Source organism: Pelodiscus sinensis, chromosome 6 (assembly GCF_052426305.1).
Source record: "Pelodiscus sinensis isolate ZL-2025 chromosome 6, ASM5242630v1, whole genome shotgun sequence".
Lineage (NCBI taxonomy): Eukaryota > Metazoa > Chordata > Testudines > Trionychidae > Pelodiscus > Pelodiscus sinensis.
Window position 1 is genome coordinate 131,696,199 of NC_143057.1, and position 12,181 is coordinate 131,708,379.

Genomic DNA, 12,181 nt, shown 5'->3' on the forward strand with positions numbered 1-12,181 from the left:
CAAGCGCCCTGCTCCCCAGCGTCCAAACGCCAGCTTACGCCCAGCCTTGTGCTGGATCTGCTGGGACGCTGACCACAAGCATTCAGGGTGCAGAGTGGCGCTCCTCCCGTTCCCTCCCTCCTAACGCCCGCCGTGTGATACTGGAGGAACCCTTCTACGCACGCGCTTCTCCTAGGAGGCCTCTGTGGGGCCGGGGGGGGGGAGCGGGGGGGGATTTTTGCACCTAATTGAGTCTGATTGGTCTTGTGTTAGCCAGGCTACTAGCACTGGTGCCTAGGCAGCTGAAGAATTTCTTCTCTCCCTGTTCTTAGAGCCCCTGGCTAATTGATTTCTCGCTGTCTCTTGTGCCAGCTGATTGTCCGTTTGCTATTGGCCGGGGTGCTGGGTGGGCCCGGGCATAACAAACCGGCACCCAACTCGGAGCACACGGTGAAGCTTCCGCCCGGGTGGTGGCGCTCATCTGACGGAGCGGGCGGCTCGCCGGCGTGGGAAATGGCGAGGCCGCGGCTCGGGTTCGCCGTACTGAACGGAATGGCGGAGTGCCTGCAGGGGGAGGGGTGCGTTCACTAACGTGCTGAGACAGCCTGCCATAGCTGGCTCTGCCCTTGATCCAGAGGATGGGCGCGGGGCGGGCACGGCCACGGCAGGAGGATGAGGGCGCGAGGGTGTGTGGATGCCAGTGCAATGCAAGGCTTCTTGGGGGTGCAGGGCAGCTGGTGCCGAGCATGGCAGGGCAGCCTTGGGGGAAAGGCTTTTGGGGGTGCAGGGCGGCCGGTGCCGGGCGCGGCAGGGCAGCCTCGGGAGAAAGGCTTTTGGGGGTGCAGGGCGGCCGGTGCCGAGCACGGCAGGGCAGCCTTGGGGGAAAGGCTTTTGGGGGTGCAGGGCGGCCGGTGCCGGGCGCGGCAGGGCAGCCTTGGGGGAAAGGCTTTTGGGGGTGCAGGGCGGCCGGTGCCGGGCGTGGCAGGGCAGCCTCGGGGGAAAGGCTTTTGGGGGTGCAGGGCGGCCGGTGCCGAGCACGGCAGGGCAGCCTTGGGGGAAAGGCTTTTGGGGGTGCAGGGCGGCTGGTGCCGAGCATGGCAGGGCAGCCTCGGGGGAAAGGCTTTTGGGGGTGCAGGGCAGGGCAGCCTCGGGGGGAAGGCTTTTGGGGGGGCAGGGCAGCCTCGGGGGAAAGGCTTTTGGGGGTGCAGGGCAGGGCAGCCTCGGGGGAAAGGCTTTTGGGGGTGCAGGGCAGCCGGTGCCGGGAGTGGCAGGGCAGCCTTGGGGGAAAGGCTTTTGGGGGTGCAGGGTGGCTGGTGCCGGGAGTGACATCCCATCCACTGCCCAGCCCCCTGTCCCCCACTGACCCCCCAGCACTGCCCTGCACATCCCATCCACTGCCCAGCCCCCTGTCCCCCACTGACCCCCCAGCACTGCCCTGCACATCCCATCCACTGCCCAGCCCCCTGTCCTCCACTGACCCCCCAGCACTGCCCTGCACATCCCATCCACTGCCCAGCCCCCTGGGCCCCCCTGACCCCCCAGCACTGCCCTGCACATCCCATCCACTGCCCAGCCCCCTGTCCCCCCCTGACCCCCCAGCACTGCCCTGCACATCCCATCCACTGCCCAGCCCCCTGGGCCCCCCTGACCCCCCAGCACTGCCCTGCACATCCCATCCACTGCCCAGCCCCCTGTCCCCCACTGACCCCCCAGCACTGCCCTGCACATCCCATCCACTGCCCAGCCCCCTGGGCCCCCCTGACCCCCCAGCACTGCCCTGCACATCCCATCCACTGCCCAGCCCCTGGGCCCCCCTGACCCCCCAGCACTGCCCTGCACATCCCATCCACTGCCCAGCCCCCTGGGCCCCCCTGACCCCCCAGCACTGCCCTGCACATCCCATCCACTGCCCAGCCCCCTGGGCCCCCCTGACCCCCCAGCACTGCCCTGCACATCCCATCCACTGCCCAGCCCCCTGGGCCCCCCTGACCCCCCAGCACTGCCCTCCACATCCCATCCACTGCCCAGCCCCCTGTCCCCCACTGACCCCCCAGCACTGCCCTGCACATCCCATCCACTGCCCAGCCCCCTGGGCCCCCACTGACCCCCCAGCACTGCCCTGCACATCCCATCCACTGCCCAGCCCCCTGTCCTCCACTGACCCCCCAGCACTGCCCTGCACATCCCATCCACTGCCCAGCCCCCTGGGCCCCCCTGACCCCCCAGCACTGCCCTGCACATCCCATCCACTGCCCAGCCCCCTGGGCCCCCCTGACCCCCCAGCACTGCCCTGCACATCCCATCCACTGCCCAGCCCCCTGTCCTCCACTGACCCCCCAGCACTGCCCTGCACATCCCATCCACTGCCCAGCCCCCTGGGCCCCCCTGACCCCCCAGCACTGCCCTGCACATCCCATCCACTGCCCAGCCCCCTGGGCCCCCCTGACCCCCCAGCACTGCCCTGCACATCCCATCCACTGCCCAGCCCCCTGTCCCCCACTGACCCCCCAGCACTGCCCTGCACATCCCATCCACTGCCCAGCCCCCTGTCCCCCACTGACCCCCCAGCACTGCCCTGCACATCCCATCCACTGCCCAGCCCCCTGTCCCCCACTGACCCCCCAGCACTGCCCTGCACATCCCATCCACTGCCCAGCCCCCTGTCCCCCACTGACCCCCCAGCACTGCCCTGCACATCCCATCCACTGCCCAGCCCCCTGTCCCCCACTGACCCCCCAGCACTGCCCTGCACATCCCATCCACTGCCCAGCCCCCTGGGCCCCCCTGACCCCCCAGCACTGCCCTGCACATCCCATCCACTGCCCAGCCCCCTGGGCCCCCACTGACCCCCCAGCACTGCCCTGCACATCCCATCCACTGCCCAGCCCCCTGTCCTCCACTGACCCCCCAGCACTGCCCTGCACATCCCATCCACTGCCCAGCCCCCTGTCCCCCACTGACCCCCCAGCACTGCCCTGCACATCCCATCCACTGCCCAGCCCCCTGTCCCCCACTGACCCCCCGGCACTGCCCTGCACATCTCATCCACTGCCCAGCCCCCTGGGCCCCCCTGACCCCCCAGCACTGCCCTGCACATCCCATCCACTGCCCAGCCCCCTGGGCCCCCACTGACCCCCCAGCACTGCCCTGCACATCCCATCCACTGCCCAGCCCCCTGGGCCCCCCTGACCCCCCAGCACTGCCCTGCACATCCCATCCACTGCCCAGCCCCCTGTCCCCCACTGACCCCCCAGCACTGCCCTGCGCATCCCATCCACTGCCCAGCCCCCTGGGCCCCCACTGACCCCCCAGCACTGCCCTGCACATCCCATCCACTGCCCAGCCCCCTGGGCCCCCCTGACCCCCCAGCACTGCCCTGCACATCCCATCCACTGCCCAGCCCCCTGTCCCCCACTGACCCCCCAGCACTGCCCTGCACATTACATCCACTGCCCAGCCCCCTGGGCCCCCCTGACCCCCCAGCACTGCCCTGCACATCCCATCCACTGCCCAGCCCCCTGGGCCCCCCTGACCCCCCAGCACTGCCCTGCACATCCCATCCACTGCCCAGCCCCCTGGGCCCCACTGACCCCCCAGCACTACCCTGCACATCCCATCCACTGCCCAGCCACCTGGGCCCCCCTGACCCCCCAGCACTGCCCTGCACATCCCATCCGCTGCCCAGCCCCCTGGGCCCCACTGACCCCCCAGCACTGCCCTGCACATCCCATCCACTGCCCAGCCCCCTGTCCCCCACTGACCCCCCAGCACTGCCCTGCACATCCCATCCGCTGCCCAGCCCCCTGGGCCCCACTGACCCCCCAGCACTGCCCTGCACATCCCATCCACTGCCCAGCCCCCTGGGCCCCACTGACCCCCCAGCACTGCCCTGCACATCCCATCCACTGCCCAGCCCCCTGTCCCCCACTGACCCCCCAGCACTGCCCTCCACATCCCATCCACTGCCCAGCCCCCTGTCCCCCACTGACCCTCCAGCACTGCCCTGCACATCCCATCCACTGCCCAGCCCCCTGTCCCCCTGACCCCCCAGCACTGCCCTGCACATCCCATCCACTGCCCAGCCCCCTGTCCCCCACTGACCCTCCAGCACTGCCCTGCACATCCCATCCACTGCCCAGCCCCCTGTCCCCCACTGACCCCCCAGCACTGCCCTGCACATCCCATCCACTGCCCAGCCACCTGTCCTCCCCTGACCCCCCAGCACTGCCCTGCACATCCCATCCACTGCCCAGCCCCCTGTCCCCCACTGACCCCCCAGCACTGCCCTGCACATCCCATCCACTGCCCAGCCCCCTGGGCCCCTCTGACCCCCCAGCACTGCCCTGCACATCCCATCCACTGCCCAGCCCCCTGTCCTCCACTGACCCCCCAGCACTGCCCTGCACATCCCATCCACTGCCCAGCCCCCTGTCCTCCCCTGACCCCCCAGCACTGCCCTGCACATCCCATCCACTGCCCAGCGCCCTGGGCCCCCCTGACCTCCCAGCACTGCCCTGCACATCCCATCCACTGCCCAGCCCCCTGTCCTCCACTGACCCCCCAGCACTGCCCTGCACATCCCATCCACTGCCCAGCCCCCTGTCCTCCACTGACCCCCCCCTGCACTACCTAGCCCGTTCACCCAGGGCCCCCCCAGCCGGCCTCTGAAGCCCACTCACAGCTGGACCCGTCCCACGGCCCTTAGGGACTCTGTACCAAGCAGTGAAATGGGCCGGGCACCGCACTTTACAGTCCTGCCGGCTTGCTGTGCCACTTTACACTGACACGGCCGCCGCGCTCTGCCGATCGGCCACCCGGCGTGGGGATCGGAGCGGGGATTTAAATAATCGCCCTGCGTTTACACTGACACGGCCGCCGCGCTCTGCCGATCGGCCACCCAGCGTGGGGAACGGAGCGGGGATTTAAATAATCGCCCCTGCGTTTACGCTGACACGGCCGCCACGCTCTGCCGATCGGCCACCCGGCGTGGGGAACGGAGCGGGGATTTAAATAATCGCCCTGCGTTTACACTGACACGGCCGCCGCGCTCTGCCGATCGGCCACCCGGCGTGGGGAACGGAGCGGGGATTTAAATAATCGCCCTGCGTTTACACTGACACGGCCGCCGCGCTCTGCCGATCGGCCACCCGGCGTGGGGAACGGAGCGGGGATTTAAATAATCGCCCTGCGTTTACGCTGACACGGCCGCCACGCTCTGCCGATCGGCCACCCGGCGTGGGGATCGGAGCGGGGATTTAAATAATCGCCCCTGCGTTTACGCTGACACGGCCGCCACGCTCTGCCGATCGGCCACCCGGCGTGGGGAACGGAGCGGGGATTTAAATAATCGCCCCTGCGTTTACACTGACACGGCCGCCGCGCTCTGCCGATCGGCCACCCGGCGTGTGGGAACGGAGCGGGGATTTAAATAATCGCCCTGCGTTTACACTGACACGGCCGCCGCGCTCAGCCGATCGGCCACCCGGCGTGGGGATCGGAGCGGGGATTTAAATAATCGCCCTGCGTTTACACTGACACGGCCGCCGCGCTCAGCCGATCGGCCACCCGGCGTGGGGAACGGAGCGGGGATTTAAATAATCGCCCCTGCGTTTATACTGACACGGCCGCCGCGCTCTGCCGATCGGCCACCCGGCGTGGGGAACGGAGCGGGGATTTAAATAATCGCCCTGCGTTTACGCTGACACGGCCGCCGCGCTCTGCCGATCGGCCACCCGGCGTGGGGAACGGAGCGGGGATTTAAATAATCGCCCCTGCGTTTACGCTGACACGGCCGCTGCGCTCTGCCGATCGGCCACCCGGCGTGGGGAACGGAGCGGGGATTTAAATAATCGCCCCTGCGTTTACGCTGACACGGCCGCCGCGCTCTGCCGATCGGCCACCCGGCGTGGGGATCGGAGCGGGGATTTAAATAATCGCCCTGCGTTTACGCTGACACGGCCGCCGCGCTCTGCCGATCGGCCACCCGGCGTGGGGATCGGAGCGGGGATTTAAATAATCGCCCCTGCGTTTACGCTGACACGGCCGCCGCGCTCTGCCGATCGGCCACCCGGCGTGGGGATCGGAGCGGGGATTTAAATAATCGCCCTGCGTTTACGCTGACTCGGCCGCCGCGCTCTGCCGATCGACCACCGGGCGTGGGGATCGGAGCGGGGATTTAAATAATCGCCCCTGCGTTTACAGTGACACGGCCGCCGCGCTCTGCCGATCGGCCACCCGGCATGGGGATCGGAGCGGGGATTTAAATAATCGCCCCTGCGTTTACACTGACACGGCCGCCACGCTCTGCCGATCGGCCATCCGATGTGGGGATCGGAGCGGGGATTTAAATAATCGCCCTGCGTTTACACTGACACGGCCGCCGCGCTCAGCCGATCGGCCACCCGGCGTGGGGAACGGAGCGGGGATTTAAATAATCACCCCTGCGTTTACACTGACACGGCCGCCGCGCTCTGCCGATCGGCCACCCGGCGTGGGGAACGGAGCGGGGATTTAAATAATCGCCCCTGCGTTTACACTGACACGGCCGCCGCGCTCTGCCGATCGGCCACCCGGCGTGGGGAACGGAGCGGGGATTTAAATAATCGCCCCTGCGTTTATACTGACACGGCCGCCGCGCTCTGCCGATCGGCCACCCGGCGTGGGGAACGGAGCGGGGATTTAAATAATCGCCCTGCGTTTACGCTGACACGGCCGCCGCGCTCTGCTGATCGGCCACCCGGCGTGGGGAACGGAGCGGGGATTTAAATAATCGCCCTGCGTTTACGCTGACACGGCCGCCACGCTCTGCCGATCGGCCACCCGGCGTGGGGAACGGAGCGGGGATTTAAATAATCTCCCCTGCGTTTACACTGACACGGCCGCCGCGCTCTGCCGATCGGCCACCCGGCGTGGGGATCGGAGCGGGGATTTAAATAATCGCCCCTGCGTTTACACTGACACGGCCGTCGCGCTCTGCCGATCGGCCACCCGGCGTGGGGAACGGAGCGGGGATTTAAATAATCGCCCCTGCGTTTACAGTGACACAGCCGCTGCGCTCTGCCGATCGGCCACCCGGCGTGGGGATCGGAGCGGGGATTTAAATAATCGCCCCTGCGTTTACGCTGACACGGCCGCCGCGCTCTGCCGATCGGCCACCCGGCGTGGGGATCGGAGCGGGGATTTAAATAATCGCCCCTGCGTTTACGCTGACACGGCCGCCGCGCTCTGCCGATCGGCCACCCGGCGTGGGGAACGGAGCGGGGATTTAAATAATCGCCCCTGCGTTTACGCTGACACGGCCGCCGCGCTCTGCCGATCGGCCACCCGGCGTGGGGAACGGAGCGGGGATTTAAATAATCGCCCCTGCGTTTACGCTGACACGGCCGCCGCGCTCTGCCGATCGGCCACCCGGCGTGGGGAACGGAGCGGGGATTTAAATAATCGCCCCTGCGTTTACACTGACACGGCCGCCGCGCTCTGCCGATCGGCCACCCGGCGTGGGGATCGGAGCGGGGATTTAAATAATCGCCCCTGCGTTTACGCTGACACGGCCGCCGCGCTCTGCCGATCGGCCACCCGGCGTGGGGAACGGAGCGGGGATTTAAATAATCGCCCCTGCGTTTATACTGACACGGCCGCCGCGCTCTGCCGATCGGCCACCCGGCGTGGGGAACGGAGCGGGGATTTAAATAATCGCCCCTGCGTTTACGCTGACACGGCCGCCGCGCTCTGCCGATCGGCCACCCGACGTGGGGAACGGAGCGGGGATTTAAATAATCGCCCCTGCGTTTACGCTGACACGGCCGCCGCGCTCTGCCGATCGGCCACCCGACGTGGGGATCGGAGCGGGGATTTAAATAATCGCCCCTGCGTTTACACTGACACGGCCGCCGCGCTCTGCCGATCGGCCACCCGGCGTGGGGATCGGAGCGGGGATTTAAATAATCGCCCCTGCGTTTACGCTGACACGGCCGCTGCGCTCTGCCGATCGGCCACCCGGCGTGGGGATCGGAGCGGGGATTTAAATAATCGCCCCTGCGTTTACGCTGACACGGCCGCCGTGCTCTGCCGATCGGCCAGCCGACGTGGGGATCGGAGCGGGGATTTAAATAATCTCCCCTGCGTTTACACTGACACGGCCGCCGCGCTCTGCCGATCGGCCACCCGGCGTGGGGATCGGAGCGGGGATTTAAATAATTGCCCCTTCGTTTACACTGACACGGCCGCCGCGCTCTGCTGATCGGCTGTTTGGTGGCTCAGTGCGCTAGTCTGGATGCTCCAGTGGCATTTGTCCACCTCCCAGGGGCCCGGGGCAGGTGGCTGCAGCTCAAGGGGGAGGGTTTCTGGCGGGCTCAGTGGAGTGGTGCAGAGGAGGTGGGGGTTCAGCGTGCCTGCTCAATGTGACATCCCTTCCCTTCCCCCCAGGGCTTATCCGCCCATCCCCCTTCCCTTCCATCTGCTCTTCCCCCACTCAATCCTTTCCCCCAGGACTTATCTCCCCCCAGCCCATCCTCCTTCTTCACCCCCTTCCCTTCCCTTCCCCTGTCCCATCTCTTTTCCCGGGGCTTATCCCCCCACAGTCCATCCTCCTTCCCCTCCCCCATGGCTTATCCCCCTTCCCCTCCCCGTTCATGTCTCCCCCCCCATCCCTTTCCCCAGGGATGTGATAGACCTTGACTTTAGCAAGGCTTTTGATACGGTCTCCCACAATATTCTTGCCAGCAAGTTAAGGGAATGTGGATTGGATAAATGGACGGTAAGGTGGATAGAAAGATGGCTAGAAGGCCGGGCCCAGCGGGTAGTGATCAATGGCTCGATGTCAGGATGGCGGTCGGTTTCTAGTGGAGTGCCCCAAGGTTCGGTTCTAGGACCGGTTTTGTTCAATATCTTTATTAATGACCTGGATGAGGGGATGGATTGCACCCTCAGCAAGTTTGCGGATGACACTAAGCTGGGGGGAGAGGTCGATACGCTTAAGGGCAGAGATAGGGTCCAGAGTGACTTAGACAAATTGGAGGATTGGGCCACAAGAAATCTGATGAGGTTCAACAAGGACAAGTGCAGAGTCCTGCCCTTGGGACGGAAGAATCCCAAGTATTGGTACAGGCTGGGGACCGACTGGCTAAGGAGCAGTTCTGCAGAAAAGGGCCTGGGGGTTCCAGTGGCTGGGAAGCTGGAGATGAGTCACCAGGGGCCCTGGTAGCCAAGCAGGCTAATGGCAGATCAGGTGCGTGAGGAGGAGCATGGCCAGCAGATCCAGGGATGTCGTTATTGTATTCGGTCCTGGGGAGGCCACATCTGGAGATTGAGTCCAGTTCCAGTTCTTAAAGGGGGAATCCAGAGAGGCTGGGGAGAAGCTGGGCTCAGTGGTTGCAGGTGGCAGAATAAGAACCAACCCCCGGCTCATGAGTCAGGCGGCGAGGCCTGCAGGCCTGGCCCCCAGCCAAGTGCCCGGGGCACGCTGCACAGTCGGAGCTGGAAACAAACCTTCATGAAGGGGAAACCCTGCAGCGCTGTTGCCCCCCCCCCCCCCCCCCCGCCCAGTGCCCCCATGAGGGATTTCCAGCTTGGGCCGTTGCCTCGTCTGTGGTGGGAGGGGCGGTGCAGAGGGCCCTTCGGGGAGGAGGGTGCCGCCTGCCCAGCTGCTGTGAATGTGATCTGTTGTGTCATTCAGCACGAACATCAGAACGGCCGTGCTGGGTCAGACCAAAGGTCCATCTAGCCCAGTAGCCTGTCTGCCGACAGTGGCCAGCACCAGGTGCCCCAGAGGGGGTGGACCCAAGACAGTGATCAAGCGATTTGTCTCCTGCCATCCCTCTCCAGCCTCTGACAGACAGAGGCCAGGGACCCCATTTTATCCCCTGGCTAATAGCCTTTTATGGACCTAACCTCCATGAAATTATCTAGCTTCTCTTTAAACTCTGTTCTAGTCCTAGCCTTCACAGCCTCCTCTGGCAAGGAGTTCCACAGGTTGACTACACGCTGTGTGAAGAACTTTCTTTTATTAGTTTTAAACCTGCTCCCCATTAATGTCATTTGGTGTCCTCTAGTCCTTATATTATGGGAACTAATAAATAACTTTTCTTTATCGGCCCTCTCCACACCACTCGTGATTTTATATACCTCTGTCATATCCCCCCTCAGTCTCCTCTTTTCTAAACTGAAAGTCCCAGTCGTTTTAACCTTTCTTCATATGGGACCCGTTCCAAACCCCTCATCACTTTAGTTGCCCTTTTCTGAACCCTTTTCAAAACCAAAATATCTTTTTTGAGGTGAGGCCACTTGCTGTCGTGTCGAATGTCCTGTTGTGCCGCCTCCCCCGCCCGCCCCCCCTCAGCAGCCCCCTGCCCTCAGCGTGCGGGTGCCGCCTGTGGTGGGGTGAGATGCTGCCAGAGGGCCGCAGGGCGGTCACACGGGGGGTCTGGGCGGGACTTGTGCTCCAGCCGGGTGCATCCCCTCTCCCTCCACGCGTGCCACGTGCTGAAGCTGAGCGCCAGCCCAGCCAGGGTCGGGCACTTCTTCCCTTCAGGCCCGGACTCTGCCATGCTGCCGCTTGGCTGTGCCTCGCTCTCCTCGGCCAGGAGGGGGGCGGGGGGAGGAGCCTTCGCAGAGCTGCTGACCGGCCAGGCCCTGCCCATCGCCGCCCCGGCGCCCGCTCCGTGCCGCGAGCTCTCTGGGCCAGGAGGGGGGCGGGGGGAGGAGCCTTCGCAGAGCTGCCGACCAGCCAGGCCCTGCCCATCGCCGCCCCGGTGCCCGCTCCGTGCCGCGAGCTCTCTGGGCCAGGAGGGGGGCGGGGGGAGGAGCCTTCGCAGAGCTGCCGACCGGCCAGGCCCTGCCCATCGCCGCCCCGGCGTCCGCTCCGTGCCGCGAGCTCTCTGGGCCAGGAGGGGGGCGGGGGGAGGAGCCTTCGCAGAGCTGCCGACCGGCCAGGCCCTGCCCATCGCCGCCCCGGCGTCCGCTCCGTGCCGCGAGCTCTCTGGGCCAGGAGGGGGGCGGGGGGAGGAGCCTTCGCAGAGCTGCCGACCGGCCAGGCCCTGCCCATCGCCGCCCCGGCGCCCGCTCCGTGCCGCGAGCTCTCTGGGCCAGGCCTGGTGGCTCGCGGGGTCAGATAAAGCTGGTAAGGGTTGCCTGCTGCATGTGAGCCCATCGGCCTGCTTTCCCGTGCGCCAGCCTGTCCCCTCTGCTCTGGGGTGCAGGGGCCGGTGTGGGCAGCGGCCTTGCTCTGGCTCCCTGGCGCAGGCGCTTGCAGGAGTTCAGTGTCGGCTCGTGGCAGGAAGCCGGCAGCTGCAGATCGGGGGGGCAGCCAAGCCCGCAGTCGAGCTGTTTACCCTGCTCAGCCCTGGTGCGCTGCTGTCAAACCGCGGGGCCTGCAGCTTCCTCCGCACTGACTCAGCGCGCTCCTTGCAGCTGGGCAGTGGCCGTGCCGAGGAGAGGGGAGCGGGCTGGGCCGCTGCCTCGCAGGGCTGCGGGTTGCTGAGCGCGGCAGGTACGTGGTCAGCGTGGCGCCAAGGGCACGCGTGCCAGGAGCTGGGTCCCGCGCGGCGCCCGCCAGCGACTTGCTCTTCCCTCCCGCTTTCTGGCTGGTTAACGCGCCGGGCGGCGAGGTGGGTTCCAGCCCGCGTGCAGCCTCGTGGCTGAGACAGGGCTTGGCTCAGTGGCCCTGGCTGGTGCCTGCTTCCCATCTGGCATGCAGGGCTGCATCTCCTGGCAGCCTCTAGCGCTGGCCACCCGCGGGCCTCTGGCCGGAGGGAGCAGCCGGTGGGTTTGCCGCGCGGGGACGGAGGTTCTCAGCGGGTTTTCACCCCCGTCGTCCTGCTGTGAGCGCTCCGGCCCCCGCTCTCGGCATGCCGTAGCCAGGGCGGTGCGAAGGGGTAGCCAGCAGAGCGGCTCGCTGGGGCTGCTCAGGCTTTGGTGGCTTGGTGCCCCAGGCCTCAGCACCATGTGGAGGGCCTGGACTTTCTGCCTTGAACCTGCGTCTGCTGGAGTTGGGCCCTGGCTGGAGTGTGGGGCCAAGCCAGGCCCAGTTTCCCTCCCCTCAGCCCCGCTCCAACCCACCATCTGCCGCCGGTGCCAGCTCCTGTCTGCTGCCCTTTGCTCTCTCAGCGCCCCCCCGCCAGGCTCCGGGGGCTCACCGCCCTGGCCCCAAGGGAGGCAGGTTGTGGGAAGTGCCTGGCCTGGCGGCAGGTTACAGGGTGGCGATGGG

The 12,181-nt window shown here is 66.6% G+C and overlaps 1 protein-coding gene across 1 annotated transcript in view; it reads left to right on the forward strand.

The window, feature by feature from the left end:
* Positions 1–10,751: 10,751 nt before the first annotated feature.
* Positions 10,752–12,181, forward strand: part of TLN1 (talin 1) — a 215,220-nt gene continuing 213,790 nt past the window's right edge. Inside the window, 1 exon segment of the mRNA XM_089779522.1 lies at positions 10,752–11,095. The gene's annotated coding sequence lies outside the window, so the exon portion shown is untranslated.